General features: G+C 37.3%; 1 protein-coding gene and 1 long non-coding RNA gene across 4 annotated transcripts in view; one reads left to right on the top strand and one right to left on the bottom strand.

The window, feature by feature from the left end:
- Positions 1-27,287, top strand: part of LOC125228588 (dystrophin) — a 701,009-nt gene that overhangs the window by 160,736 nt on the left and 512,986 nt on the right. The gene's annotated exons all lie outside the window — the stretch shown is intronic.
- Positions 15,766-17,093, bottom strand: LOC125228644. Its single transcript, XR_007177312.1, has 3 exons — positions 16,606-17,093; positions 16,414-16,528; positions 15,766-16,203 (listed from the first exon to the last, which is right to left on the bottom strand). It is a non-coding gene; the product is annotated as an uncharacterized LOC125228644 (long non-coding RNA).

A 27,287-nucleotide genomic window follows, 5' to 3' on the forward strand; every position in this document is an offset into this window, starting at 1 on the left:
ATAAATAACTATTTACTTACTTATCAGAAAAAAAAACTTCAAATCAATTCAAACGCCCATCATTAATATCTTCGGATTTATTTGAAAGAAATTGTCTGCAATCTTGAACATTTTTTTGCACTTTGTAGTCAGTAAATTTATGAATATTATCTTTTAAACTTGCAGTATCTATTTCTTGTTACTTACGTGCTCGGTCTTCTAATTTCTCAATTACCTCCCCCGTGTCACCGATATATTCATTGGATCCATTGAATCTCGTTACGGCGCGGGCGTAATGCGAGTCATTCCATTACGGGCGTGTTTTACAAGTTGATATAATGCCGCAATTGTCGTCAATTTGCATGTAAGAATAGGGGACGTTCGCTGAATTGTTTATGGCACATTTTTTGCTACATTTGTCTTCTTCTTCAATTTCTGCTGATGCGTGGTATATGTAAGTTCATTACGTTTGGCTTAAATATGTCGCTTTCATCAACAATGTACATTAAAGAGCCTATTGTAGTACCCTGTGCAACACCAAAAAATTTAACTACTTAAAATGGCTTTAAATGAGAAAACTTGATTCGTTTCTAGTGAGTTATGACTCATTCGATCTCAACTTGGACTAGCGGCATCAATCACGACTCTAACAGCCTTCGCCAAACTTCTAAACAGATCTCCAACTTTAAAGCTGTCAGCGTCACTTAATTTTAAAATCCGAATAATCACGTCACCCGTAATGGGGACACGGTGCCGCCCGAGTGACAAGAGTGGCGGCTTTTCCGCAAAAACCCGGGTTTTTTTCCGGAAAACCTGACTTTTAGCGACATTAAAAATTGTAGCGAGTGTAGCGAGTGCCGTTGGCCGGCGATTTTTTCTCAATTGACCTAATTACGTCAGAAGTGGAGACTTTTAAAATTATTTTTAGGAATATTCGTTTCTTTAAACTCTGACCTTTTCAATTGCTATATTGCTATGATATTTTTTACGAAGTCTATTAATAGTGTTATAATTTTACCAAGATGAAATATTACCTCGCGAAATGTAAATTCCAAATTACTCTTGATGTAGAATTTAATAGTAATTATAATTTTTTTTCATGAGACACAGTAATAAATTCTTAAATTAAAACGGGATATTCATGAATCTGAAACTAAAAATTGATGGATATGCTTCGCTTCGTTCCGATGAACACCAAGTAAACGGTAATCGTCAATTTGCACGAAAGAGCGGCGTATACTCGTATACTGCAAAACATCGTGTGCTCTACTTGCTGAAGTTTAACTCTGAATCATTAAGACCTAGGTCACGATATAACCTACTCAGGCAGAACTCCAGACAGTCTGGATTCACTTACCTTGAGGTTATCTCGATTATCAGAGTGTCTCAACTTTGTTTTGATAATCCAACTCGGTTTCATTTGTAATAAAGTTGTTACAAATGATTATGATAAGTACCTTAACTTTATCTAAAGGTTGTTCGACGAATATATTTTTCCTTCACTTGAAGTATTTTCTATATATCTATGATTTAATTGAAGGACTTAGTGTGGTCGTGCAATGCTTATTATTTATTAATGAAGGACAAAACCGTCGCTTTTATGAATCAGTACTAAAAAGTACTGCAGCTGTTGTCAAAACTCGGAAGGGAATAACGTTAAAAAAGGTTTTTTTTTATGAAATAGGCAACATACGAGCAGACGAGCCCCACCTGATGGGAAGCAGTCACCTGTGCGTTGCCGACTTTTGAGAACCCTAAATACCTGCTTGAAGAACCCCATATCATACCGCAAAGGAAAACCTCAGAAGGTAGCTCATTCCACAACCTGCACGTTCTAGGCAAAAACGAGCGAAAGGCCCGTTTGTTCTTGGTTTGCCACGACACATATTGAGAAAGTGAGGATGAACTTTGTTTGGGAGGTGCGGTGGTAAATTAATGTTAATTTAGACCAAAATGATGAAAATAAAGCAATCTTCAGGGAATATCGAAAAATTGATACCACTCAGAGGACTTAGTAAAATGTCGGACAAGCTAATTAAGAGTCCTTTCCAATAAACTTAAAACATTTTAAGAAGCTCGGTTCTTGAATGAAGAACTTATTGAATTTGTGTCTCTCGATGCAAAAACCTTCTCAGACAGCATTAAATACTCGACTGAAATATTCATAGGTTATTATGGAAAATAAGCCAATAGCTGGTGGTCTAGCGTGCGACTTTCAATCCGGAGGTCGCGGGTTCGAACCCCCGGCTTGTATCAATGAGTTTTTCAGAACTAATGTACGATACATATGTCATTTTGATATTTGCCAGTCGCTCTTGATAAGGAAAACATCGTGAAGAAACCGGACTAATCCGAATAAGCTTTAGTCACCCCTCGGATTGCAAGGTTACAAGGCAGTTGCTTTCATAAAACTAGTGCCTACGCCAAATATTGGGTTCTAATGAACCGTGGCGAATGCCGGGATAACGCAAGGAGGATGATGATTATGGAAAATAAGTGACAAGATGTATGTGAATCGGAAAGTGTTGCGTAATATTTGCGGCCAGCGTGCGTGTAATTCTCTTACGTAAGCTAAGTATCGCGGAGCATACGCGACCCAGACTTTAGGAACATTATCCTCAAGGTCAAACGGAAAGCAGACCTTGCTATAGGCAGACATTACTAAAAGGGTTGGGTTTTTTATATAAGTTATAAGCTAATAATATCGTCGACCATGGATATCTGCAACACCAGTCTGTTTCACCACACTGACAACAGTCGCGCGACAGTGACACTTCGCCGTTCATTGACTGCTCAACTAGGAAATATTGACGCTGATAAAAAAATGGTTTTTTACCATCCTTTTATCCTTTCATACCAGCGGGTAAAAACGCATTTTATCCACTAGTGGATAAAGTAATATGACCTTGAGTATAGTCAAATTTTCGTGAGTTAAGTGGGTGAATCTAGTGATGACGATGATTTACCACCTGTGGAACTACTGGACGCCGTGATAAACGCGTTTTTTGCGTTGTAGTTTCCTCGCTATAGTGAGGGGAAAAGTTTTGTGTTACACTCGGGTGCAAATGTATTTTACTTCTCGTGTGTTGAACAAATCGTAAGTTCAGGATTATTTCACTCGCTCGTTTGTTAATTCCACACTCGGCGTTAAAATACAACTTTGCACCCTTGTATAACAAATAACTATTATCGACCCAGATATAGGGTGCCCTCTATTTCGCCTATCATTAATTCGCATAATTTGAATTGGCATAACAGATTTGGCATAACATAATTGTTCATAACATTGAATAAGCATAATATTTAAAATGCATAATTCTTATTTCGCATAACAATGAATCTGCATAATTGAAATTTGCATACTATTATTTCGTATAACTTTAATTATCCTAAAATGAATTGCCATACTTACTAACTGTATGGAGCAAGCGATTGGATCAATCAGGGGCTGATTTTCCAATTTCGAGCGCTCGATTTTGAGTGTTTAATTTAATACTGTCTCACTTATTAAGCATGAAAAAAATAGGGGTAAGTAAGGTACAGCGGGGCAAATCTCGAGTGGGGGGCAAATGTAACTGGTCAATTTCTTCCATGTTTTACAATGTTTGCATTATTAAAAAAAAAAACTGTTTATTTTTAAGAAACATACATGCATTTACGAACTTAACTGCTAATCTTAAATTAAAAAGATTATTTGAGTTAAGGAGTCTTTATTGTATTTATACATTACTTATTAATTTTTTTCGTTTTTCATAAGTGTTTTTCAGAAAATAGAGTGTCTACCAGTTATGTAGTAGGCGTGTTCAGTGGATACATGTAATAATGGAAATAGTGTAATAATGGAAAAAATGGATCAGTTACAATTGCCTTTTAGTCTAGATTTGCCCCGCTGTACCTTACTAAAGAAATTGAAAATGGATAGTGTTTAAATAATATTATTTCATCGTTCAGATTTTCGCAGATTGCACGTGCCAATACTGATACCCGAGCAAGCGGAAGATTCCAATATTGAACCGCGAGCGTAGTGAGTGGTTCAAAAAGTGGAATCTTGAGCGTTGCGAGGGTTTCAAGGCACATTAACCTTCATACGGCACGTTAAACATTGCCACCGAGTTTGAAACACAAAATTTTTCACCACCCCAACACAAACAAAATACTGACTATAATACATCAAACTAAATCAAATCCATCGATATCTTCAATATTTATGATTCAAAATCATCATTTATAGGTAAAATTCTATCAGCTAGCTTAAGACATCAAGTTAAAATTTGTATGAAATTACTTTGCACTCTTGTGGATAAAATGCAATTTTGCTATCTGTTTTCGAACAGAAAAGTAAGCCGTTACCCGTTAGTGTGGTGAAAATATAATTTTCTTGTATGCCATTTAAACATTCTACGAAACAAAGTTATGCTTATTATACTTATACCAATTCATCGTTATAACAATTTACATTATGCGCATTAGCATTATACGAAATCTGTTATGCGAAATAATGATATGCGTATTAAACGTTATGCGTAATAAACGGTATGCCAATTCATATTAGGAGTATTCAGTTATGCGAATTAATATAGACCCCCAGATATAGGCACAGAACTGTCAGTGTGGTGATATAGGCTACTGAGTAGATTTAAATACTTCAGTAGTTCTTAGCACTCTTAGCACATGACTGCCGCGAGTTAGTCGCCGCGAGATAGGTCACACATTTTCTAATCGTATTAAGGACATAAGGACGGGTAGTCTATATGGCGGCGACATACTCTCGCGGCAATCATGTGCTAACCCTACAGAAGTGAGCTTTTTGAAAGGCCATATCGGTCAAGAGATACCACAAGCAATTGAAATAATATTTTATGCAAGAGGCGTTTAAAGGAGGTCAAAAAAGACGAGTGGCGTGGTAAGACGCCACGAGTATTTTTTTACTCAGTTAAACACAGTTGCATGCAATACTTTTTCTACGACCATGCACTTAGTTGTTAATAGTTTTCTTGAATAACTTTCGTGAAATGTTTCCTGTATTTTGACGCAAAGGTTTGCACTGTCAGCTCAGCTGCCCAAAGCCTTCCCGCGCACGCGCGCAGTATCGTTATAACAATGCGTTGCCATGGTTACAGAGCCAAACAATGCATTTTCAGTTTTTTCGATACTGCGCGCAAAAAGCGCGCAAAGCCGGCGGATGCTGGCTTTGGGGAATAGAATTTTATGTAGGGTTTTAAAGATCTATACACGACCCTGTAAATGACGAATAACAGCTCGGGAGTAGAAAAAAAGAAATATTTTTTTTTAGGAAGACTATTTTATACTTTGACTCGTATTTTATTTATCAAATATTTTGGCTCCTTTATATCCACTAGTAACTTGGTAGTCGTTTAGTATTTACTAAAGCACTATGTAAATAAATTTTGTTTTGTCTCACCCGAACCCAAACCCTTCGGACATTCGACACTAGTCTTGTTTTATGAAGAAATAAAAGCGACCTTTGCTTTCTTATTGCTGCGTTTATTTGTGAAGGCTCCGACATTTCATTGGCGTGAAGATCTGGCTGGCTTACTATGGGTTTTTTAAAACTATTTTACCATTTTTTTTGGAGGAATAGGTGTTATGTAACATGTGGAGTCTATTTTTTTGGCATAAATTGGGAAATATAATCTTACATAAAATTAATTATTATTCGTTTAAAAGCAATCAAAATGTAGAAATCTATGGAAATAATAAGCAAGGTATAAAAGTTTGCCAATATCCGTACATCTTTGATATTTTAATTACATACGGTCACGCAAATCTTGTTATTAAAAAAAATATGAGACAATAAACCTTCTATGGGACGATCTAGATTTATGAAGACAATTTGCCAGTGAGGCATTAAACAAATTTGCCACCTGCCGAGTTGGCCATTTTAAAATTTGCCACCTTTTAGTTACAAAATTTGCTTGCGCGTCTATAATTTATTCATAAAACAATTGGCATTATCATTAAACTAGTTTATTGAGCGTAGGTTGATATGTATAAGATTTTCGGTCAATCCTAGTCGTATAGTAGTCAATCCACGCCAGTAAGGCAGTAAAACCGGACCGAATTCGCAAGATCCCTCGATCCTAGCGCCACCCGTACATCCCATACAATATTCATGACAGGAGGGCTTCATTAAATTTAGATTTTTCCCTATTTACCGTCGCGTAATTGAGCGCGATGACACTTTGATTTACCCTATTACGGCCAAATGGGGAGTTATGCCTGGTGAATTATACAGCGGGTGTTTGCATAGCCGGTCCAGTCAGTGTATTTCATCCAGTCATTCCAGATAGCGCGCACATTTGTCTTAGCCACAGACTTATCATTTCGCTTAGGCTTAAAGACAGATGAAGTGTGCGAAAAAGAAGAGCAGCTGTCTTGCACGAGTAGGCATATGAACATCCATGAGAACGAAAGAGGGCAGTCTACAAGTGAGAAAAGGTAAGCATTTTTGACCATTAATTGAAGTCCATTTTTAACGTCCATATGTTTGACTTAAAATACCTGAAGTGTGTATACTTTAATAATTAATAAGTCTACAAGTGAGAAAAGGTAACCATTTTTGACCATTCATTGAAGTCCATTTTTAACGTCCATATGTTTGACTTAAAATACCTGAAGTGTTTATACTTTAATAATTAATAAGTAAACAAAATAATGCTGACGGCAAATCCAAGATGGCGCACGGGGAAGCGTGAGTAAAATAGGTGTTTGTGTTTAATTTCCGTGGCAGGTGTCACGCGGCGTTTTTGAGAGCTCGGTGATTATTGCATTTAAACGGCTTTGTGTTTAAATTAGCTTTGTTAAGTCAACATTTTGTCATAATATATATTTCATACCTGATCCTAACTTTAACTTACGTACGTCAAAAATAGCTGAATACTTACAATATATCAAAGTGCCTAATGGGAATCGCTTATAATAAAATGTATTACTAGCATGTAAAAGTTTGGCTTAATTTCACATATAGAAAAAATAGTAAAAAGTTGTATAAAAAATACTGAGAACGATATCTTACTCCTACTTAATCTAGGTGCCTAGATTGAAAAGAAACCTACATTCCAAGCGTTTCATACTCTTGTTCTCTAAGTAGGCTATAACTTATGTCTCAAAAAAAGTAATAGAATTCTTGTCCTATTTCTAGATAATATATTACTCGAACAATCGGTGCTCAGTAACTGTCTCACTCCATACCATCGACTAGCAACCATTTATCATAGACCTTCTGAAAGTAGCTATTTATAAGACAACCAGAGCTCTTTATAAAATTGACGTGTACAAAGTATGCTATTCTTCAAAATTTCTCGTCTCTTTCCTTTTGTTGTGGAGAGAAAAGGATAGCAGTGTCCGAGCTATCATGTGTTGGGAAAATATGATTTTGTATATTGCTTCCGAGAGGTTTGATATGTTTAGATATTGATAGTGTTTGTTTGGTCACGGAGAAATAGGAAAGATTTCGAATTGTATTGACTTTGTACCTATATACACGATTATAGGATTATTTATTGAGATAATAATATCCTTAGAAGAGTATGTCGTATGTGACTTTTGGTGTCTGATATTTTAAGAGCTTATTTTATAGGATTTGGATATTAAGATCTTTGCGAACCTGATTGTATTGAATACGATATCAATATCACACGAAAGGCAATTTTTCGCAAGAACATAATTTTGCAATGCCTTTCGCAAGAACAAAATAATCCCGATTTGGGGGCAATTATAACTGATCCATTTTTTTCGTCGTTTCAGTCGAAATTGTCCCGCTGTACCTTACTATTTACATTTATAAATTTATTTCTATCATTATGTCTGTTTAAGTAGAAAAATCAAACATACAGACAGACATAAATTTAGGCCATTCAAAATAATTATTTTTCACAATAATAATTCTAGATAAACATCGCTATAATTAAATTTGAATAACAACATCACCGAAACTCAGAACCCTTGTACAATGGGTGTGTATGCTGAATGGGTGTCAAAACTCTATTACGGGCCCCGGGCCCCACCCGCCCCGGCTCTCCCCTCGGTACATACGTCACCTTGACGCCTTCGTGGAGCGACCAATTATTTGAACGACGCTCTTATTCAATATTGTGTTTAGGGTAAAGGTAGCCATCGAGAATTTTGCCAAAGTTCTTCTTATCAAGTTGGTTGGTTAGGGAAAATGGTGATTCCATTGACAAAATCTTGCAATAAAATTTGAACTTTCGTTGTAAAAAATACTTAGTTGAAGTCCTCTCATTTTTGTCTTAGTCAGTTTAGCAAGTTGTTTTTGTGCAATTCCAGCAAATTTGTTCTAAAAGACTTAAACATTCTTACGATTAGAATACTCTAGCTTTGTACCTCATATCATTGTCTGTCACTTTCATACTTTAAGACGATACGATACAGGTCAATTCTCCATACAAAGTAAGCGCTCTCGACAATTTCCTCCTTGGTTTTTGAAGATAGAGCAATGATTTTTTCAACACAGATTATTATTATTTTTTATCTGTGTCAGACCGTTTTGATTATTTTGCTATTTTTATTTTTAAATACGCTAGAGCCAATCAAACATTTCTAAAAACAGCCTTTTTCAATATGGCTCAAAAAAAGGTGTGTTGCTCAAGATCGGTAACAAATAGCCAAAAAATCTAAACGGTTCGACACAGATTATTTCATTTTTATTCAGATTCTCAAATTCGTCCGTTTAAATAAGTTTTGAAGGAGGAAACAGTCCGATTTTAAAGATTTTATCGCGATATCTCTTAACTGAGTTGTTCTTAATGGTCATTTTTTAGGGTTCCGTAGTCAACTAGGAACCCTTATAGTTTCGCCATGTCTGTCTGTCCGTCCGTCCGTCCGTCCGTCCGTCCGCGGATAATCTCAGTAACCGTTAGCACTAGAAAGCTGAAATTATTACCAATATGTATATCAATCACGCCAACAAAGTGCAAAAATAAAAAATGGAAAAAAATGTTTTATTAGGGTACCCCCCCTACATGTAAAGTGGGGGCTGATTTTTTTTTTTCATTCCAACCCCAACGTGTGATATATTGTTAGATAGGTATTGAAAAATGAATAAGGGTTTACTAAGATCGTTTTTTGATAATATTAATATTTTCGGAAATAATCGCTCCTAAAGGAAAAAAAGTGTCCCCCCCCCCTCTAACTTTTGAAGCATATGTTTAAAAAATATGACAAAAATCACAAAAGTACAACTTTATAAATACTTTCTAGGAAAATTGTTTTGAACTTGATAGGTTCAGTAGTTTTTGAGAAAAATACGGAAAACTACGGAACCCTACACTGAGCGTGGCCCGACACGCTCTTGGCCGGTTTTTTTAGATAAAGCTATTTAGTTAATAACACTAGTATATTTAACTGAAATTCACAAATTGAAAGGGGGACTCCTTTCCATTTTAGCATTTACGCTCCCGTAGCGTCTTAATCCGTCAGGATAGTCGCGAGGAAAGTTCGTAGCGGCGCTACGAAACTGCGGCGTAGCGGGTGCTACGGCGTAGCTCGTAGCTGAACCCGGAGTGACAGCCGGCTTTGAGGCGTTCTTTCCAATGATATTAAATTTCGTGTTGTTCGCAATGCATTTGGCGGCTTTTGAATTTAGTGTACTTTTTTTTTTGAGAATTTCAACAGCGTTTACACTAAAAAGTGCAGTTAGATATATATATATATATATATATATATATATATATATATATATATATATATATATTGCTTCTAAACTGAAATATTATAGCACTGTATTGTAAAAATTTACCACCTATTAAACAAGATAAATAAGATTTTTTTACAACCAATTAATACAGAAAAGGAGTCAGTATTTTCTATAAGTCAACTATAATACGTTTCCCGTAACATTACTTATATTTCTTAACGCGGCATCAATTTCGCCCCGTCTCCTCAATCACCCCCCTGCTGATGGATCACGCCCCAGGTTATTGTTGACGCAATAATCGGGACTAGCCTATCGCCTCGCAAGTAGAAAAGGACTTGAGATTTTCAAGTTTATAATAAACATACGTATATACACATGAACTACTCGAGTTTCAGTGCCACTCTTGGCAAAAAGGGGTTGAAAGAAATCGAATTTGTGACATTGCAGTGACAGGTTGCCAACCTCTCGCCTACGCCACTTAACCAGCAGGCTTACACTTCTTTATTAATCGCCCAAGCATAGGCCTCCCTTTTACGCACAAATAAATACATCGGAAAGTAGCTAACCAGCATTCGGTCAACATTTTAGTCCTTTTAGTTATCTACAAGTTAACTGAAGTATATATCACAAGTACGATACAGTAACAGGGTATCAATTTCGCCCCGTCTCCTCAATCACCCCGCTGGTGATGGATCACGCCTCAGGTTATTGTTGAAGCAATATCGGGACTGGCCAGCTTATCGCTTTGCGTAAGTTTCTGTAAAGAGAGACTCGAGTCTTTTGAGTATATAATCGAAGGTCGAGACTCGAGTTTATGATATTATGTGAGTGTGCACGGGAAAACTTCCCGCTTTGTCGATTGCTATAAAGCCGCTTTGTCCGTTTATTCATATAAAGATACAAGTAAATCTCGCCTTAATGGTAACCGACAAAATGGGACGTTTTACTAAACACACTCACATATTTATTGTGCTCTAAAAAACTTTAAGTAAGTACCTATCGAGTCAAATTATTTTAGCCATACATAAGCGCAAATCTAAAGTTCAAGCTTTCGAGTTAAAACTGATAATTAATTCATGCATACGGAAATAATTCACCATTCGAATTCAAGTTTTACTACTGTTTTGAGTCTACGGTTTTAAACTTTGAAACATTTTTAAAGTCCAAGTTTAGGACTTATCAAACACAGACGAAGGGTTAATCTTAAGATTTTGGAACACTGTTTCGAGTCTTACAGCTGACAAGACTCGATTTAAAGACCGCTAACTCATAATCACGAGATGTTGCATGCGTCCATGACGACAGTGATCGCTTATCGTCGGACGATTCGTTGATACAGTAAAGTTCATAAATATGTGTACATTTCTTCACCTCAACTCGTTGTAATAAGGTGAAAAATATACACATATTTATGAACTCGGCTGTACCTCGTTGCCTCCGTTATGATATCGGAATCCCAAAATGATGTATTAACCCAAGAATCAAAGAAATGATCCGAATTCCTCGGCATAAAATCTCGAAGCCTATCTATCAAATAGCCCATCTGTTACAATGGCGGGATTCTCAGCCAATGGCAGGTGCGATTTGATAACTTATAGCTTACAGCCTATTCGGTGGTGTGTTTCAGGTTTTTGTTTTTATTATGGTATAGTAAAAGCACAGTATAATAAAAAGTACTATTGTACAGTATGACCACTCCGCTCCCCGCTGGAAGCGTCGCCCACCCCCTCTCGGTTATCTCACAGTTACCGCCTGTCAAAGACGCGAACAGTCAACCTGTCATCTCACTCATACAAGCATGGTACGCGTTCACCTACACGAGCTTAGACGGTGTGCTAGGAAGGCGCTTCTCATATATTTGAACGCCAGTATCCGAAATGTGGTAAAAGTCAGTTTTCATAAAAACAAGATTTATGTAATTTACTTGTATTTTGATACTGGCCGTATAGTGTGTCCCGAAATTATTTTTGAAATGAGGATTTTTTTTTCAAAATAGTATTGATATTGGAATTGTTTTACGAAGACACTAAATTCTATTAATTTCATAATTTTAATACAGAACTCTGTCTCTTACACACATTATCAATTTCAATTTATTTATTCCAAACAAAAGTTACATGTAAATACAATCATAATTATTTACAAAATTACAATTATGTCCATCTTAGGAACTATAGGTATAACAATTTTATAATAATCACAATTTCAAATTTTTTTTTAATTATTCTATTGAATAAAAATCTTCATTTAATAAATATTCCTTGAGATTGTTGATAAAAATATTATTTTGTAAGTTCAGTAGATTTAAGATTTTTGGGCAAACCATTATAATTATAGTCTCGGACCAATGTACCACACACATGTTACCGCATATTAATATTTCATTTTATTCAAAGTTAATATTCTAATTTAAATGTGGATGTCAAAATAATACTCTAACTCATGCTATATTGTTATTACATTTTTCTTGTCTTGTTCTTATGTGTCAGGACGAGCATTAGAATTTAATTGTTCATAATTTTGGTATAATACAATTACATGTATAACATTAAAGTTTAAGTTGGAATTGGTCACTTTATAAACGGCATAGCATAAAGTATATTGTTACGATATTTAATTTTATGGGGGGTTTCCTTTAGCTAACGCCAAAATAAAAAAAAAATCAAACAACAGTTGAAGAGGAACCCGGTATTTATTGAATTCAGGAAAAAAAATCTAAATTGTTTATGCTAATTTGTTAACCTAGATACACGGTAACAATTGTTTGCCGAGGGCTAGCTCACGAGAACAATAATGTTGAGTTTATATTTTAAGGGAACAAACGTGGGTCAGCGAGCTCTAAATTATCATTACTGGTAGAAACGGATACAGCGGTCAATATATATTAAGGTAGTTACACGGAAGGGCGCCAGGACCGAAAGGCCGGTTCATTCAGTCAATAAGTAAACGTGGAAAGATCTGACCTCGAAACACCACAACTGCCACGTCAGCAGCCTTGGGGTGAAACGTCGGAAGTAGGTAGAACAGCAGCAATCTGCTGCCCACAAGTTACCGGGATGGGAACCTCTCGCGGCCGGCGCGAGGTTTAGGCGACGCGGCGTGAACCCTGGAATGGTTATACCAGTCTGTAAGTAAAATTCCTAAAAATGGTGCCCGTAAGGGGGTTTATACCGCCCGCAGGACACGGGGGCTACCTTGGAATTTAAATTTCGAACGACAACGCGTTCCGTGAAACGACCTACTGCTAATTTGGAAGATATACATAACCTACGGAACAAGTTGGCTTCCAACAAGGTTTAAAAAATGTATGACTTACCGTTGATGGAGAAAGGGCCAGCAGAGGGCAAAATTGCACCTATTTCGACATCCGGGCACGCTGGGCGTCGCCTATCACCATCAGAACATGGTTTTATTCACGTCCGATTCCGAGGCTGGAAAATATGCAACGCTTCGTTAGAAACTAACCAACTAAAAAAAATACACAACCGAATCACTATTGAAACTCACTCAAACGGGCGATTGCGCCCGATTTTGGCCTGGGCCAACGATATCCCTTCATCTCTCTCTCCGGCAAAAAGAAATCCCATCTCATTCGCCATTTTGGACGGGACTAGTGTTGCCAAGCCTAAATCGGCTCGCACCGCAAACAGCCGGCTCCGGACGTTCAATGGAAATTAAGTCAACAATAAAATATAATACTAAACTCTTCGCGATTAACGCGGAGCTTAAAAAAAAAACCCATAATTAAGTCTGGTTACGAATAAAAGGAAGGAAGGCAAACGCCCGATGACGATTTACTTCTATTTTTCAAAATGGCAACTATGATCCACGTAAGTCCATAGAGGAATACAAGAGTGCAGCTATCCCACGCTAGATGGCGAGGAAGGCCGATCCAGGATCAGACAGCTCACGGTCGATGACTTCCGGCCGATTTCCGACAGAGGGCGGTAGAAGGCGTAACCTACGCCTTGCATTCTTAAATTTATTACTTTATTAAGGAGAATGAAATTTTATTGTTACAATACTCCCTTCCCCAGAGAAAATTTTGACGTAGGCAAAATTTTGAGCTGGTCTCCAGCTCCAACTACAGGAAATATCGGTAATATAACAGCTACAACTCGAAATCTAAAATCTATAATAAAAAAAAAACCATCAAAATCGAACCCACGCACTAAACCAGATAAGAATACCCTTTTTTTTTTTAAGTAAATTACTACAAAACGTCGCATCGTCTATATTTCTTGGCGGCACAGCGAGCTGTACCAGACAGCGGGCTGTACGTCCAAGCGATATAACGGAAGACGGCTTATAGCTAAATGAAATTTCCCTAACTAATATCGGTGACAGCTAAGAATACGAAAATCAGACAATAACACCAGGACAACGAAGCGTATCTACCGGCTGCGTCTATCTACGACACAGGACGGAACGTTTCGACACAACATAAGACATACAAAGGTTGACTGTACAAACCACGTCTCAGGCGACGCAAGTCTGTCGGTCCGACAACACATAAGAACGTCAACGTTCACGCATATGATTTAAGCCATACCGCAAAGCGTCAACAAGGGTACAACACTGCTATTAAGAATTCTCCGTTTAAATCCGCAAGAATCCGACCAGCCAGTGAAGCTGGAATGCTGGTTTAAAACGCCAGCACCCAGAAAACTACGTGAAGAGAACTTTTAAATCGTTCACTCACCACCAAACATCAAAAGGTAATACGTTTGTGTACAGACGTAACCGTACCATCTGGACACAACGTAAGAACTCCCACTCACAACACATAAAAGGAAAAACACCTGCCTCCATCGAGACAACACACAACACAATCACCGATAAACTGGTAAGCAGTAACCGACTACTTCGTAAACGTCGCTAAAGGTAAAAAAATAATCTCGATTTAAGTCGAGAAAAAGGGAAAAAGCAAAAGAAATAAGTACCAAATAACTCTCAGTTTATTTGGCCTTTGAACTCCAAGATAAGATTCAACTTTATATTTTATGAATAAAAAAAAGTTAAGAAACGCCTCAGCAATAAATGTGCCTGACTATACACACACTGCACCACCCATTAGTAATAACATAATATTAATTTTATTTTAAATTTAAATCTCCGCCAGAAAATAATATTAAAAAAAAATTGCTCCGCTGACCGACGTTGTTCCCCCATTACACTTATCATGAGGTGCATACTTATTTAGCTACCTACTTATAAGTACAAAAACTTTCCCCAAGGGAATAAAATTTTAATAAAGTTAACTTAAATTATAAGGTTTAACACCTCTGCATAACTGTCCATCTCAAAACGATGCACCTTTTCTAACTATTCAACATCCAACGTTAACCATAATGTTTCAAAGTAAAAAAAATTTATATATTTGAAGTCTCCGCAGTCCAATATGAAAAGACATCCTGTATCAAATGATACAGTAAATAGTACATGCAAATTTTAAACACTGTAAGTAATTACCGAAATATTTATAGTAAGGTGGCCATTGCCACATGATATTCGAACTCATATTTATGTAAAAAATTATAACCGCTACTAATAATTACTGTAACCTCCCACAAAGGGAGAATAATAACATTATCAACTTTTAAATTTAAAACGTAACACTTTTTCTTTACACAACCGTCCGTTAACATTAAGGCACCTTAGTTATGGTTACCCAAAATGCATACAATCTCTAAATATAAAAAAAAATAGAAATAAAATTGTTACAACTCCACACTGGGTCCCGGTAACCCATAAAAGAATAAAATTATTTATACAAATAGTAATGTATGTAATTAGTAGTAAGTATTTAAAAAAAAACTATCTTTCCAAACACTGAAAATATTATCGGAAATAATTCCGCACAACTATTAAGAGGTACTTGCAGCTACAATGACACACAATTACTTAGAATTAAAAAAAAACAAAAGTACCTACTTAATTACAATTATACAAGCCGCACCGTTTCTACCAGAAAATTCCTCTAGCTAACAATGTGACTAAAGAGGCTCGCTGATATAACGCCACACGTTGGGCTGACACTGTTACGATATTTAATTTTATGGGGGGTTTCCTTTAGCTAACGCCAAAATAAAAAAAAAATCAAACAACAGTTGAAGAGGAACCCGGTATTTATTGAATTCAGGAAAAAAAATCTAAATTGTTTATGCTAATTTGTTAACCTAGATACACGGTAACAATTGTTTGCCGAGGGCTAGCTCACGAGAACAATAATGTTGAGTTTATATTTTAAGGGAACAAACGTGGGTCAGCGAGCTCTAAATTATCATTACTGGTAGAAACGGATACAGCGGTCAATATATATTAAGGTAGTTACACGGAAGGGCGCCAGGACCGAAAGGCCGGTTCATTCAGTCAATAAGTAAACGTGGAAAGATCTGACCTCGAAACACCACAACTGCCACGTCAGCAGCCTTGGGGTGAAACGTCGGAAGTAGGTAGAACAGCAGCAATCTGCTGCCCACAAGTTACCGGGATACCAGGGGAACCTCTCGCGGCCGGCGCGAGGTTTAGGCGACGCGGCGTGAACCCTGGAATGGTTATACCAGTCTGTAAGTAAAATTCCTAAAAATGGTGCCCGTAAGGGGGTTTATACCGCCCGCAGGACACGGGGGCTACCTTGGAATTTAAATTTCGAACGACAACGCGTTCCGTGAAACGACCTACTGCTAATTTGGAAGATATACATAACCTACGGAACAAGTTGGCTTCCAACAAGGTTTAAAAAATGTATGACTTACCGTTGATGGAGAAAGGGCCAGCAGAGGGCAAAATTGCACCTATTTCGACATCCGGGCACGCTGGGCGTCGCCTATCACCATCAGAACATGGTTTTATTCACGTCCGATTCCGGGGCTGGAAAATATGCAACGCTTCGTTAGAAACTAACCAACTAAAAAAAAATACACAACCGAATCACTATTGAAACTCACTCAAACGGGCGATTGCGCCCGATTTTGGCCTGGGCCAACGATATCCCTTCATCTCTCTCTCCGGCAAAAAGAAATCCCATCTCATTCGCCATTTTGGACGGGACTAGTGTTGCCAAGCCTAAATCGGCTCGCACCGCAAACAGCCGGCTCCGGACGTTCAATGGAAATTAAGTCAACAATAAAATATAATACTAAACTCTTCGCGATTAACGCGGAGCTTAAAAAAAAACCCATAATTAAGTCTGGTTACGAATAAAAGGAAGGAAGGCAAACGCCCGATGACGATTTACTTCTATTTTTCAAAATGGCAACTATGATCCACGTAAGTCCATAGAGGAATACAAGAGTGCAGCTATCCCACGCTAGATGGCGAGGAAGGCCGATCCAGGATCAGACAGCTCACGGTCGATGACTTCCGGCCGATTTCCGACAGAGGGCGGTAGAAGGCGTAACCTACGCCTTGCATTCTTAAATTTATTACTTTATTAAGGAGAATGAAATTTTATTGTTACAATATTTACCACTAAAATTGCACACTATTGTTCACGGGGGCGCAACTAAACAGTCCGTTCTCCGCTTAAACCCCCCCACTGCTAAGTGGACCATCAAAGCCTTAATTAACCGACTGCGCCGAATCATAATTCATGACGCGAATGCTAATCAGTGCAGACTCTGCTTCTGAGGCGGCATTCGGGTTTTAGAAACTTTGATATTGATCTGATATTGCTCCTAAAACTTATTGTACAGTCAGCTGCAGAGAAAAGTAGACCCCTTGCACACGTATTGAAAGGGCCAGTGCAACCTAGCCGAAATGTCGAAAAAGAAGGTAAAATAATGATATTTAATCGCGTTCGACCCGTGAGTGACTTTATATGTGTATCTCTCTTATTATGTAACTCCACGCCGAGGTGATCTAGCAGTAATGAACATTATATCATGTTTTATATCGAATTTCAATAAATAATATGCTAACAAACCTTCCTCTGATGTTTTTCACTTGGTACGACGATATATAGATACGACGAAAGCCTAAAACAACTTATAAAGGTCTAGGCAGAAGAACAAGTGCTCGTTCAACAGAGAGAAAAAACAATCAAGTTAAAAATTCGTCATCTTTTGATTTGTGCACGGACGTTAAAAAAGCGCTGGATGGATGCTGGTGGCATGTCATAACAACCTGTGGCCTAATTCAGAATAATGACAATTGTCGCCCAACAGTGACACTTCGCTATTCATTGCTTGTTCAATGTCACTGTGGTAAAATAGCCCACTGCAGACATGAGAAACCACCTAAGGGAAGGGTGTATGTACCAACAAACTCGAGATTTACTAAATAGCATCTCAAGATTAGATTATCAAAGAGAGAATACTGCTTCTGGATAACTGTGGCTAGTCGTAGATTGTGGTGTCTCTTTAATGTGAAGTTTTAATTTTTAGACATAGTCTGTTACTTAGTTGGTCAGCAGTTTGTGCGTTCATGTGGACTTTTTAACTACTTTAGAAGTTACGAGCTTTTTATAAGTTTTTTCACTCTCTTGCTGAAGTACTCTTTATCTGTCCCAAAATGTGAAAAAATGACAACGAGATATAAATACTCCTTACTTCCACTGACCGCCTGCACTGGAGAACGAATCAAAGGAACCCCAAAATATATCAAACCTCGAGTTCCACGAGCTCTCTCCCTTCTCCCGTATTTGCATTATTCGGCGTGTGTTTTGTTTAGGCTTACCTCTTGCCTGATATGATGATAATTATATCCTGTGTGTTGCCTAAGTAAAATAAAAATAATAACAAGACTAAGTAGTCAGTTTTGATGAGTGGAATAAAGAGGTTGTAATCCAGAAGGCACGTTGACTTGACCAGATAAGCAAACCACTATATATCTTAAATGTTAACGGAATGGTGGCCGCTTACAGATGTAAGAAGCGCTTGGCATCCTTTGGCTCGTTGGGTGGACGACATCCGGAAAATTGCGGGTCACAACTGGATAAGACTAGCTCAGTAGGTCTAGAACATGATTGCAGCGAGAGTATGTCGCCGCGAGATAGATGACACGTCTTCTAACTGTATTAATGACATAAGGACGGGTAGTCTATCTCGCGGCGACATACTCTCGCGGCAATCATATGCTAGGCATACTGGACCAGGACAAGTGGCGTACTAGAAGAGGCACCTTTGCTCAGCAGTGGGCGATTATGGGCTGATATGAAGATCTGGCCTGTGATGTAAGGCGGTTTCCATCTTCTGTGATATAAACCACGGCTGAAGACTCTACGGAACCCAAAAATATATCAAAATATTCCACGGCCGCTCTGCCGTCTCCCGTATTTGCATTATCCGGCGTGTGTTTTATTCAGCGCCGGTGCTCTTGCATTTTAATTCAGTGCAGGACTTAAGCCCATTCATATTTAACATTCGGCCTTAATCAGACATGCCCGGGCTGCTTAAGGTTCTGTTGAAAAAATTTGAAACAATCTGAATAGAATAGAATAGAATAGAATATTATTTTATTGTATAACTGTGTACATGCATAGGTGTTTTTTTTTATACAATAAGTATCAACAGTTGAAGCTACCTTCTGAGGTGTTTCCCTTGCGCTATGACATGGGGTTCTTCAAGAAGCAGGTATTTAGGGCTCTCAAAGGTCGGCAATAAGTGGCTCCCCTGATGTTGCATATTATGTCCATGGGCGACGATGACTGCTTCCGATCAGGCGACTAAATAGTCTGCTCGTTTGCTGCCTATAACATAAAAAAAAGATTTATGTACTGTACGTCTAAAATTTGACTTGTTCAACAGATTTTAAACGCGTTAGAAGCTACTAGTTTTATTATTTCTGTTATAACCGATATATGTATTCGATTGCCATACTGTAAACCGTCAAATTTCAGAAAGAAACATACCAGTCCACAGACAGAGTACCTATTGACATACTATTTCTATCAGATTCTAATCTAAGACATACCTATAAAATCACGTAAACGTAAATTTAAATCTTTTGGATACACAATAAGCGATTGTTCTACTAGCATGATCGAACTAAGTATTACCATAACAAATTTAGAAGTTATATTTCAATTTTAATTTGTATATTGAACTATATAAATAAGAAAACTGTATAAGAAGAGACTGAAACGACTCCACAGTCAAACTTATTCTAGTGTTCTGGAGCATTGTATAAGTGGGCATTTCTCAGAGCGTTAAATTTTTTTTGATTTCGGTGGCAGCATTTTTACGTGATTCCAGTGAAAGTCACATGAAATTTTGTCAATTTAAATAGAAGTCGCGGATTTCTACCAGAAACAAAGAAAACTCATGCTACGCTTACGGGGTTCGGGTAATAATGCTGCCACCGAAATCAACAAAGTTGAAACGCTCTGAGAAATGCCCAAGTAATATTTTGTAAAAATTGAGTATAAAAAAAAACAATATGACGGGACCTAGTGAATTATTTGTAGTGCCTTCAGAGTGTGTCACATATTGAATTTGACTGTATCTATAAATCGATAATGTTAAACTATAACCTATAACAAGTTCATCCCAAGTTCCAAATTATTCTAAATGTCTTACTCTGAGCATGCATTAAGTATGCCGAAGCATAACACAATTCGGTATAATTCGGTTGTCCCGCGACAAGGTTGCCGCGGCGGGTGACGGGTTAACTTGGTAATTGTGCACTAACTTCGCATTACCGAGCTCGAACTCGTGGCTTAGTTATAACATAACCCGTCTAATGCGTTAAGGTGAACTAAATTTGGTGTTAATCATATTAAACGTAAGAAATGAAGAATGTTCATAAAGGAAAAAATCACTGTTCACAGAAGACGACGAAAAAGAAAGATTATAAAATTATAATTAGATAAAAAAAACACTGGTATATCATGAATATATATATAACATAATGTAGAATAATGATTGTATAACATACCGTTTTCCAAGAAGTTCTCATAAGCAATATACACTAAAAACATTTCTAGATATTTTATACGAAATAATAATCGAAGTTATTTTTGTATGTGTAAATTGCCAGCTTTTAAGACCACATAATAAAAGTAAATGCAAAGACCGAAAAAAAAATCAAAGGTCTCTAATGAGGGGGCGATTACAGGGTCTTTAAACGAAATAAAAGCCAAGACGGGCCGCACTTAGAAATGGCGCGTATTGTGTCAAATGAACATCAGTGGTGGAACGGTTATGATTTGCAAAAAATGTAATTAAATGTGAAATGAAATGGAAAATTTTATGTGTCCTTTGTCTTTGTTGTTTTGACATTTGACGTTTACCCTTGACTTAAGAATTTTCAATCGATAAATAAAATTTACCAAAATAATACGGACTTCATCAATACTTTATGACTAAATATTATACCTGAGTTATTTGATATTTCAGTAGATCAGTCACACATAACAATAAAATCTTTAAACCAAAAAATATAAGGCAGCTCGAAACTTTGACAAATCAAATTAAATACGTTTTTTTACCCTAAATTTTGATTAATGTACAGCGGGGCAAATCTCGACTAGGGGGCAATTTTAACTAATCCATTTTTTCCATTATTACACTATGATGTTGAGTTCTACATGTATACACTGAAAACATGCTTACATTACCATACATAACCACTCGACACTCAATTTAATAATGCAAACATTCTAAAACATGGAAAAATGGATCAGTTACATTTGCCCCCAGTCGGGATTTGACCCACTGTATACCTTATAAGTACTTTAATTCATTTCGTCCAAAATAAGATAGTCACCACATTAACAAAATATTTTTAAATGTAAATAGGGATTTAAAAAACTTACGTTATAACGCGAGAAGTTTTAAATTTTACAAACTAGCCCACGTAAAATACTTAAATAAGAAATAAGTTAATACATACATACATAATTTATAATCACGCCTGTATCCCATAAAGGGGCAGGCAGAACACATGAACTACTAAATTTCAGTGCCACTCTTAGCAAAAAGGGGTTGAAAGAAATCCAAATTGTGAGATTGCTTGACAGGTTGCAAGCCTCTCGCCTACGCCACAATTTTATTTAACCCATAATCCACAGTCGACTTCTACGACACCCACGGGAAGAAAGGGGGTGGTGAAATTCTTAACCCGTCACCATACGGAAGAATCAGTTAATCCAAAACAATCTATAAAAGCATAACTACTCGTATCACGGGAAAAGACCGAATGTATAACCAACTGGCCTACAACTACAGTACATATATCACAAACAAATACAACTCGAACGAACGAATGAATGAATGAACGGACGAATTAAATGAATGAAAGTTGCATAAAATCAAGAGCGGGATAATGAGCCCTTTGTTTACTTGATTACCGATGCTGAGGCGTATAGGCAAGTCGGTGGCTTAATTGCTCCTTGTCTACCGAGTATGCAATGAAAGAGATGGGAAATAAGTAGACGTGTATTTGGTAGAAGTGTCTTGTCAAGACAACGTTGTTTTTGGTATAAAATGGTCTGATTAACTGTTGGTAGCTGTGTATACGTTTGGAAAATGTACCCCTAAAAATGCAAAATTAAATTTCGTTCTTGCTAAATAATAGGGTAAGCCTAAACAAAATATGCATGTTTAACTCCATATACAGGTGTACTATAGGGTAATTCCGAAAGTCACACAAAAATCACCATTATTTCCATCAAATCAAGACTCCCCTTTCGGAATTACCAGAGCATTTCTGCCATTCGGAATTACCCTAATGCACTTACGTATATTCTAGAGTTTGTCAGTCACATTGCTTATTTATCCTTCCCAGAAAATAAAACATAAGTCAACTCATAATAGAATAACTTCGCAACTTCAAAAAGAAAATATTCTTCGCAACTATACCACTGAATAGCGCAGAAGCTGAACTCGTACAAATTTAAATGCAACTTTCCAGTGTTCGAACATTTCCGATTTTCTATTAAAAACTGTGGAAGTTGGTGACAAACTATTTTGGACGGCGACCAGGGGCGGCGTTTGGAACGCGTGCCGAAGTGAAAGCTCAGCAGAACCAGTGTGAAAAAGATGTGCTTCTATATTTCATTGTCAACTTACTATGAAACTTCTAATTATAGGTTTTACTAGCTTCTGCCCGCGGCTTCGCTCGCGTTAGAAAGACACAAAAAGTAGCCTATGTCACTCTCCATCCCTTAAACTATCTCCACTTAAAAAATCACGTCAATTCGTCGCTCCGTTTTGCCGTGAAAGACGGACAAACAAACAGACACACACACTTTCCCATTTATAATATTAGTATGGATTTGACTCCTGTGAATATATTTTCAAGCAGCTCGAATAATAATTCTTACGAATTTATAATATTAAACGTGGAGTGTAATGAATGCTCGTGTTTAGTTAGAGAGTTAAAGGTTCAACAGATTGTTACCCAAACCATTTTACATCGTTGTTTTTTCTATTTGAAACATTTTCCGGTACTTGTTCAGATCATATTTAAAGTCACACACAGGTCGAACGCGATTAATTAACATTATTTTTACCTTTTTTCCCAACGTTTCGGTCAGGTTGCACTGGTGGTGGTCGCGGAAGACTGACGTCCCAGCAAAGTGTCACCGGAGATGTAAACAACACAAAACTACCCGATATTAATTTATATAAATGTTCGGGGTAGACAAATAAATATAATCTACCCGCTTTTAGTTATTGTTAAACGTTGGGAAAAAAGGTAAAAATAATGTTAATTAATCGCGTTCGACCTGTGTGTGACTTTAAATATGTGTACAAAGCGCGAGAACTTAAAGTGTTATATTGTTCAGATCATATTATGAATAAATAATACCTATCGTTAAAATGAAGCCAAGATCTGAAGACTGTCCAGATATATTGAAATATCTGGCACTTTATGAAACGGGTATTTTTTCATATTACATTATTAGAACATAGCAAGCGTTTTACTAGTCAGAACAGAAACGAACTAAGTCGCAATGGGAATGATCACGCAGAAAAAGCCAGACAAACTTTAGGTTCAGAGAAAATCCGAACGACCGAAGTTAGTTGCAAAGGCTTCGCCTCACGAAAGGTCGGGATCAGACAATTAAGTACCACCAACTGTTGCAGATGCCCTGATTAAAAATACTGGACTTTAAGAAATAGTTTTTGGTCAAGTTGTCAGTCTTGACACATACCTATATGTACTAACAAGGTTTTATCGCTGACTGTAATTGTTTTTCAACAGGCAACACTTTTAAATTTGGTTTACATTGCCTTCATTTTGTATACTCCTTTGATAATAAAAGTAACATTTGAAATGATATTGTACAAGAATTTAATTTGCCAAATTATTTATTACAAAACTCCATGTATATTACTTTTTAAACAATTCAATATTTCTTCAAATACAGCAAAAAATTATATAGCTCATATCGACAATTGAAACAGAATGACTAAAAACTTCATAAACTATTGTTCGAACAACATTCGCAAAAAATGATGTCAAACATTTGCTAATTATGAAATTTGCATACAAAGCCGAAACAAAACGCGGCGCAAAAAGGAACGCAGAGCCGTGCGTGGGCGAACTTTGTCGGTAACTTTTAGAACGGGGGGGTTAAATGTAGTGGGGATGTTTTGTGTAATGCATACGTCTCGTGTGGTGATGTAGTTTTAGTGCACTTTGTGACTTTGTAAGCTCTTTATAATAAGAACGAGTAGCTCTGTTGGATACTACTCGAGCTAAAACTGTCATACTTTTTTATTTAAATACAAAAATAGACGTAAGAATGTAACATTAGACTTATTGACCGGGATATAGACCATGATTTGATTACGTTTTTGATTTTTGTCGAGTTCCCGATATTTCGACGCTGTTATATGCATCATGATCACGAAAAACTGAAGAAGACGGGCAGATCTCAAAGTTGCACAGACAGCGCGCGATCTACCCTCAATAACCGTGAATCATTCAAAACATTTAAAACGTAACATGACTTAAATGCACTTACATCTAATATACATATATTATTTATATATCTAAAAAGTAAGGGCGCTGCGTTTAGCGTGGTATGGTTGTATGATGCGGAGGGATGAAAGTCCAGTTGCGAGACAAGTATTACGGTTACGGATGAATGTGTATAAGGAAGGCCGAAAAAAATACGGATAGACTGTGTGAGAGATAATATGAACCGAATGCAAGTGAATGATGAGATGGCAACCATGCAAGTTTAATAACGATAATGATAAGGGAAAGCGAATGATGATGACATCTACTTTTATAGGTATTGGACTTTACCTACGCTATTGGAGACCGTAAATTCAAATTTAAACGCAAATTTTCTTATCATGACTATACTACTAACTGCCTTCTCTGCAAGCCCTATACCTATTATACATTCCACGTTTCTTCTCATTCCGAACAGACTAGAAGTCACGGTCATTAAATCAGACGCTATACGGAAACTTTACTACCTACCTTCTAAAGCGTATGATAAATTCAAATCCGTGTAGAACACCGAAATATGATGATAATTTCGCCGCTTAGCCCCCGCTCGTCACGCATAATCCGCGCTCTATAATCTCCACATAATATCCTGACGGGGGCCTGGGTTGTCCTTCACAACCTACCGAGCGGTCGACAATAGATGACCAACATAAATGAAACCATTCTATATAAATTGACTATTATTGAGCTTTAGATAAAGGACCATTTCTATTTATAATGTTGAAATACCGCGAAAGAGTTTTGACATTTGTACAAAGTGTAATGTGGCCCCTCTATCTATACGATATGCCGTCATAGGGAACAGAAGTGCTGGATAGTTCAAAACAAGGCAATGTCATACCGAGAATCTAATGTTTTTGTGTTCTTATAAGTCAGTAAGTATTCCTACTTGTAGTATAATTTAATGCAAAAAAATGTTTTCCAAAATTATTGTTTTGTTAAAACTGAAGGTTCTCACTGCGTCACAAATGTAATTATTATTGACACATATCTTTAATATCTTAGGATGGAGAACACTTATGGTTCTGAGTAGAATCCAAAGAGCCCAAAAAGTCAACATTCATAACAATCAGTTTTTCAGTATTTATTTTTGAAACCATCCAAAAAGAGTACTTTTTATGATACTGGTTTTCCGAACCGAAGCCTCGTTAAGCGATATTAACGTAGGCCAGAATTGAGCAATTGCGGGTTAATTATGCGTGGCCTTTTTGCGTGTACCCTTTTGAAGGAGCGTTTAGCGGGTTAGGCCGGGACGTTGGATCTCGGCGCGCGACGGGTTAATTCAAACGTTCGGCTTAGTTTGTGGTTAGATTAATACTCTAGTCTGTTTATGTAGTAAAACATCATTGATGTCGAAAAATAATACTAATCAATTTTTGAAATCAAAAATATGGTTCAGAATTTTAATACGTAAGTTGTTCAAAAATTAAGTCAGTTTTGTGACGACAATTAATGTAAATTTCTGTATAAAACATCATTGCGGCAGGATATTAGAAATTTCATACGGTTGGACAAGTTACAACTGTCAGTTTTTAGGGTTCCGTAGTCAACTTGGAACCCTTATAGTTTCGCCATGTCTGTCTGTCTGTCCGTCCGTCCGTCCGTCCGTCCGTCCGTCCGTCCGTCCGTCCGTCCGTCCGTCCGTCCGTCCGTCCGTCCGTCCGTCCGTCCGTCCTTCCGTCCGTCCGTCCGTCCGTCCGTCCGTCCGTCCGTCCGCGGATAATCTCAGTAACCGTTAGCACTAGAAAGCTGAAATTTGGTACCAATATGTATATCAATCATGCCGACAAAGTGCAAAAATGGAAAAAAATGTTTTATTAGGATACCCCCTAAAAAATGTTTTATTAGGATTCCCCCCTACATGTGAAAGTGATAGGGGCTGATATTTTTTTTCATTCCAACCCCAACGTGTGATATATTGTTGGATAGGTATTCAAAAATGAATAAGTTCAAAACAATTTTCCTAGGGTTTACCAAGATCGTTTTTTGATAATATTAATATTTTCGGAAATAATCGCTTCTAAAGGAAAAAAAGGACGCACCCCCCTCTAACTTTTGAACCATATGTTTAAAAAATATAAAAAAAATCAAAAAAGTAGAACTTTTATAAAAAGACTTTCTGGAATGGAAAATTATTTTTGAACTGGATAGGTTCAGCATTTTTTGAAAAGTACAGAAAACTACGGAACCCTACACCGAACGTGGTCCGACACGCTCTTGGCCGGTTTTTGAATAACATAGAAGATAAATGAACCAACAAATCTTTAAGATGATGGGTGTACACTCTTTCCTTCAATGTTTGAAGTTTTTCTTGGTCTGAAAATGGGTACCGCTGATAAATTATTACCACAGTTTAGCTGTATGAAGTAAAACTATACTTTGTGGTGACGGGTACTATTCCTGTGTGGTGACGGGTTACGGAAATTTCACCGAACGTGGCCCGACCTTTCTTCCCGTGGGTATCGTAGAAGGAAGACTATGGGATTGGATTACAAATTGTGGCGTAGGCGAGAGGCTGGCAACCTGTCACTGCAATGCCACAGTTTCTTTCTTTAACCCCTTATTTGCCAAAGTGGCCCTGAAGCTTTAGTAGTTTCATGTGCTCTGCTTACCCCTTTATGGGATACAGGCGTGATTGTATGTATGTATGTACAAATCGAACAAATTCTGTTGATTTTCGGCTACATAAGGCCCGTTGCACCTGCGGTGCCACACGGCG

This window comes from Leguminivora glycinivorella, chromosome 1 (genome assembly GCF_023078275.1).
Source record: "Leguminivora glycinivorella isolate SPB_JAAS2020 chromosome 1, LegGlyc_1.1, whole genome shotgun sequence".
In the NCBI taxonomy this organism is placed as follows: Eukaryota; Metazoa; Arthropoda; class Insecta; order Lepidoptera; family Tortricidae; genus Leguminivora; species Leguminivora glycinivorella.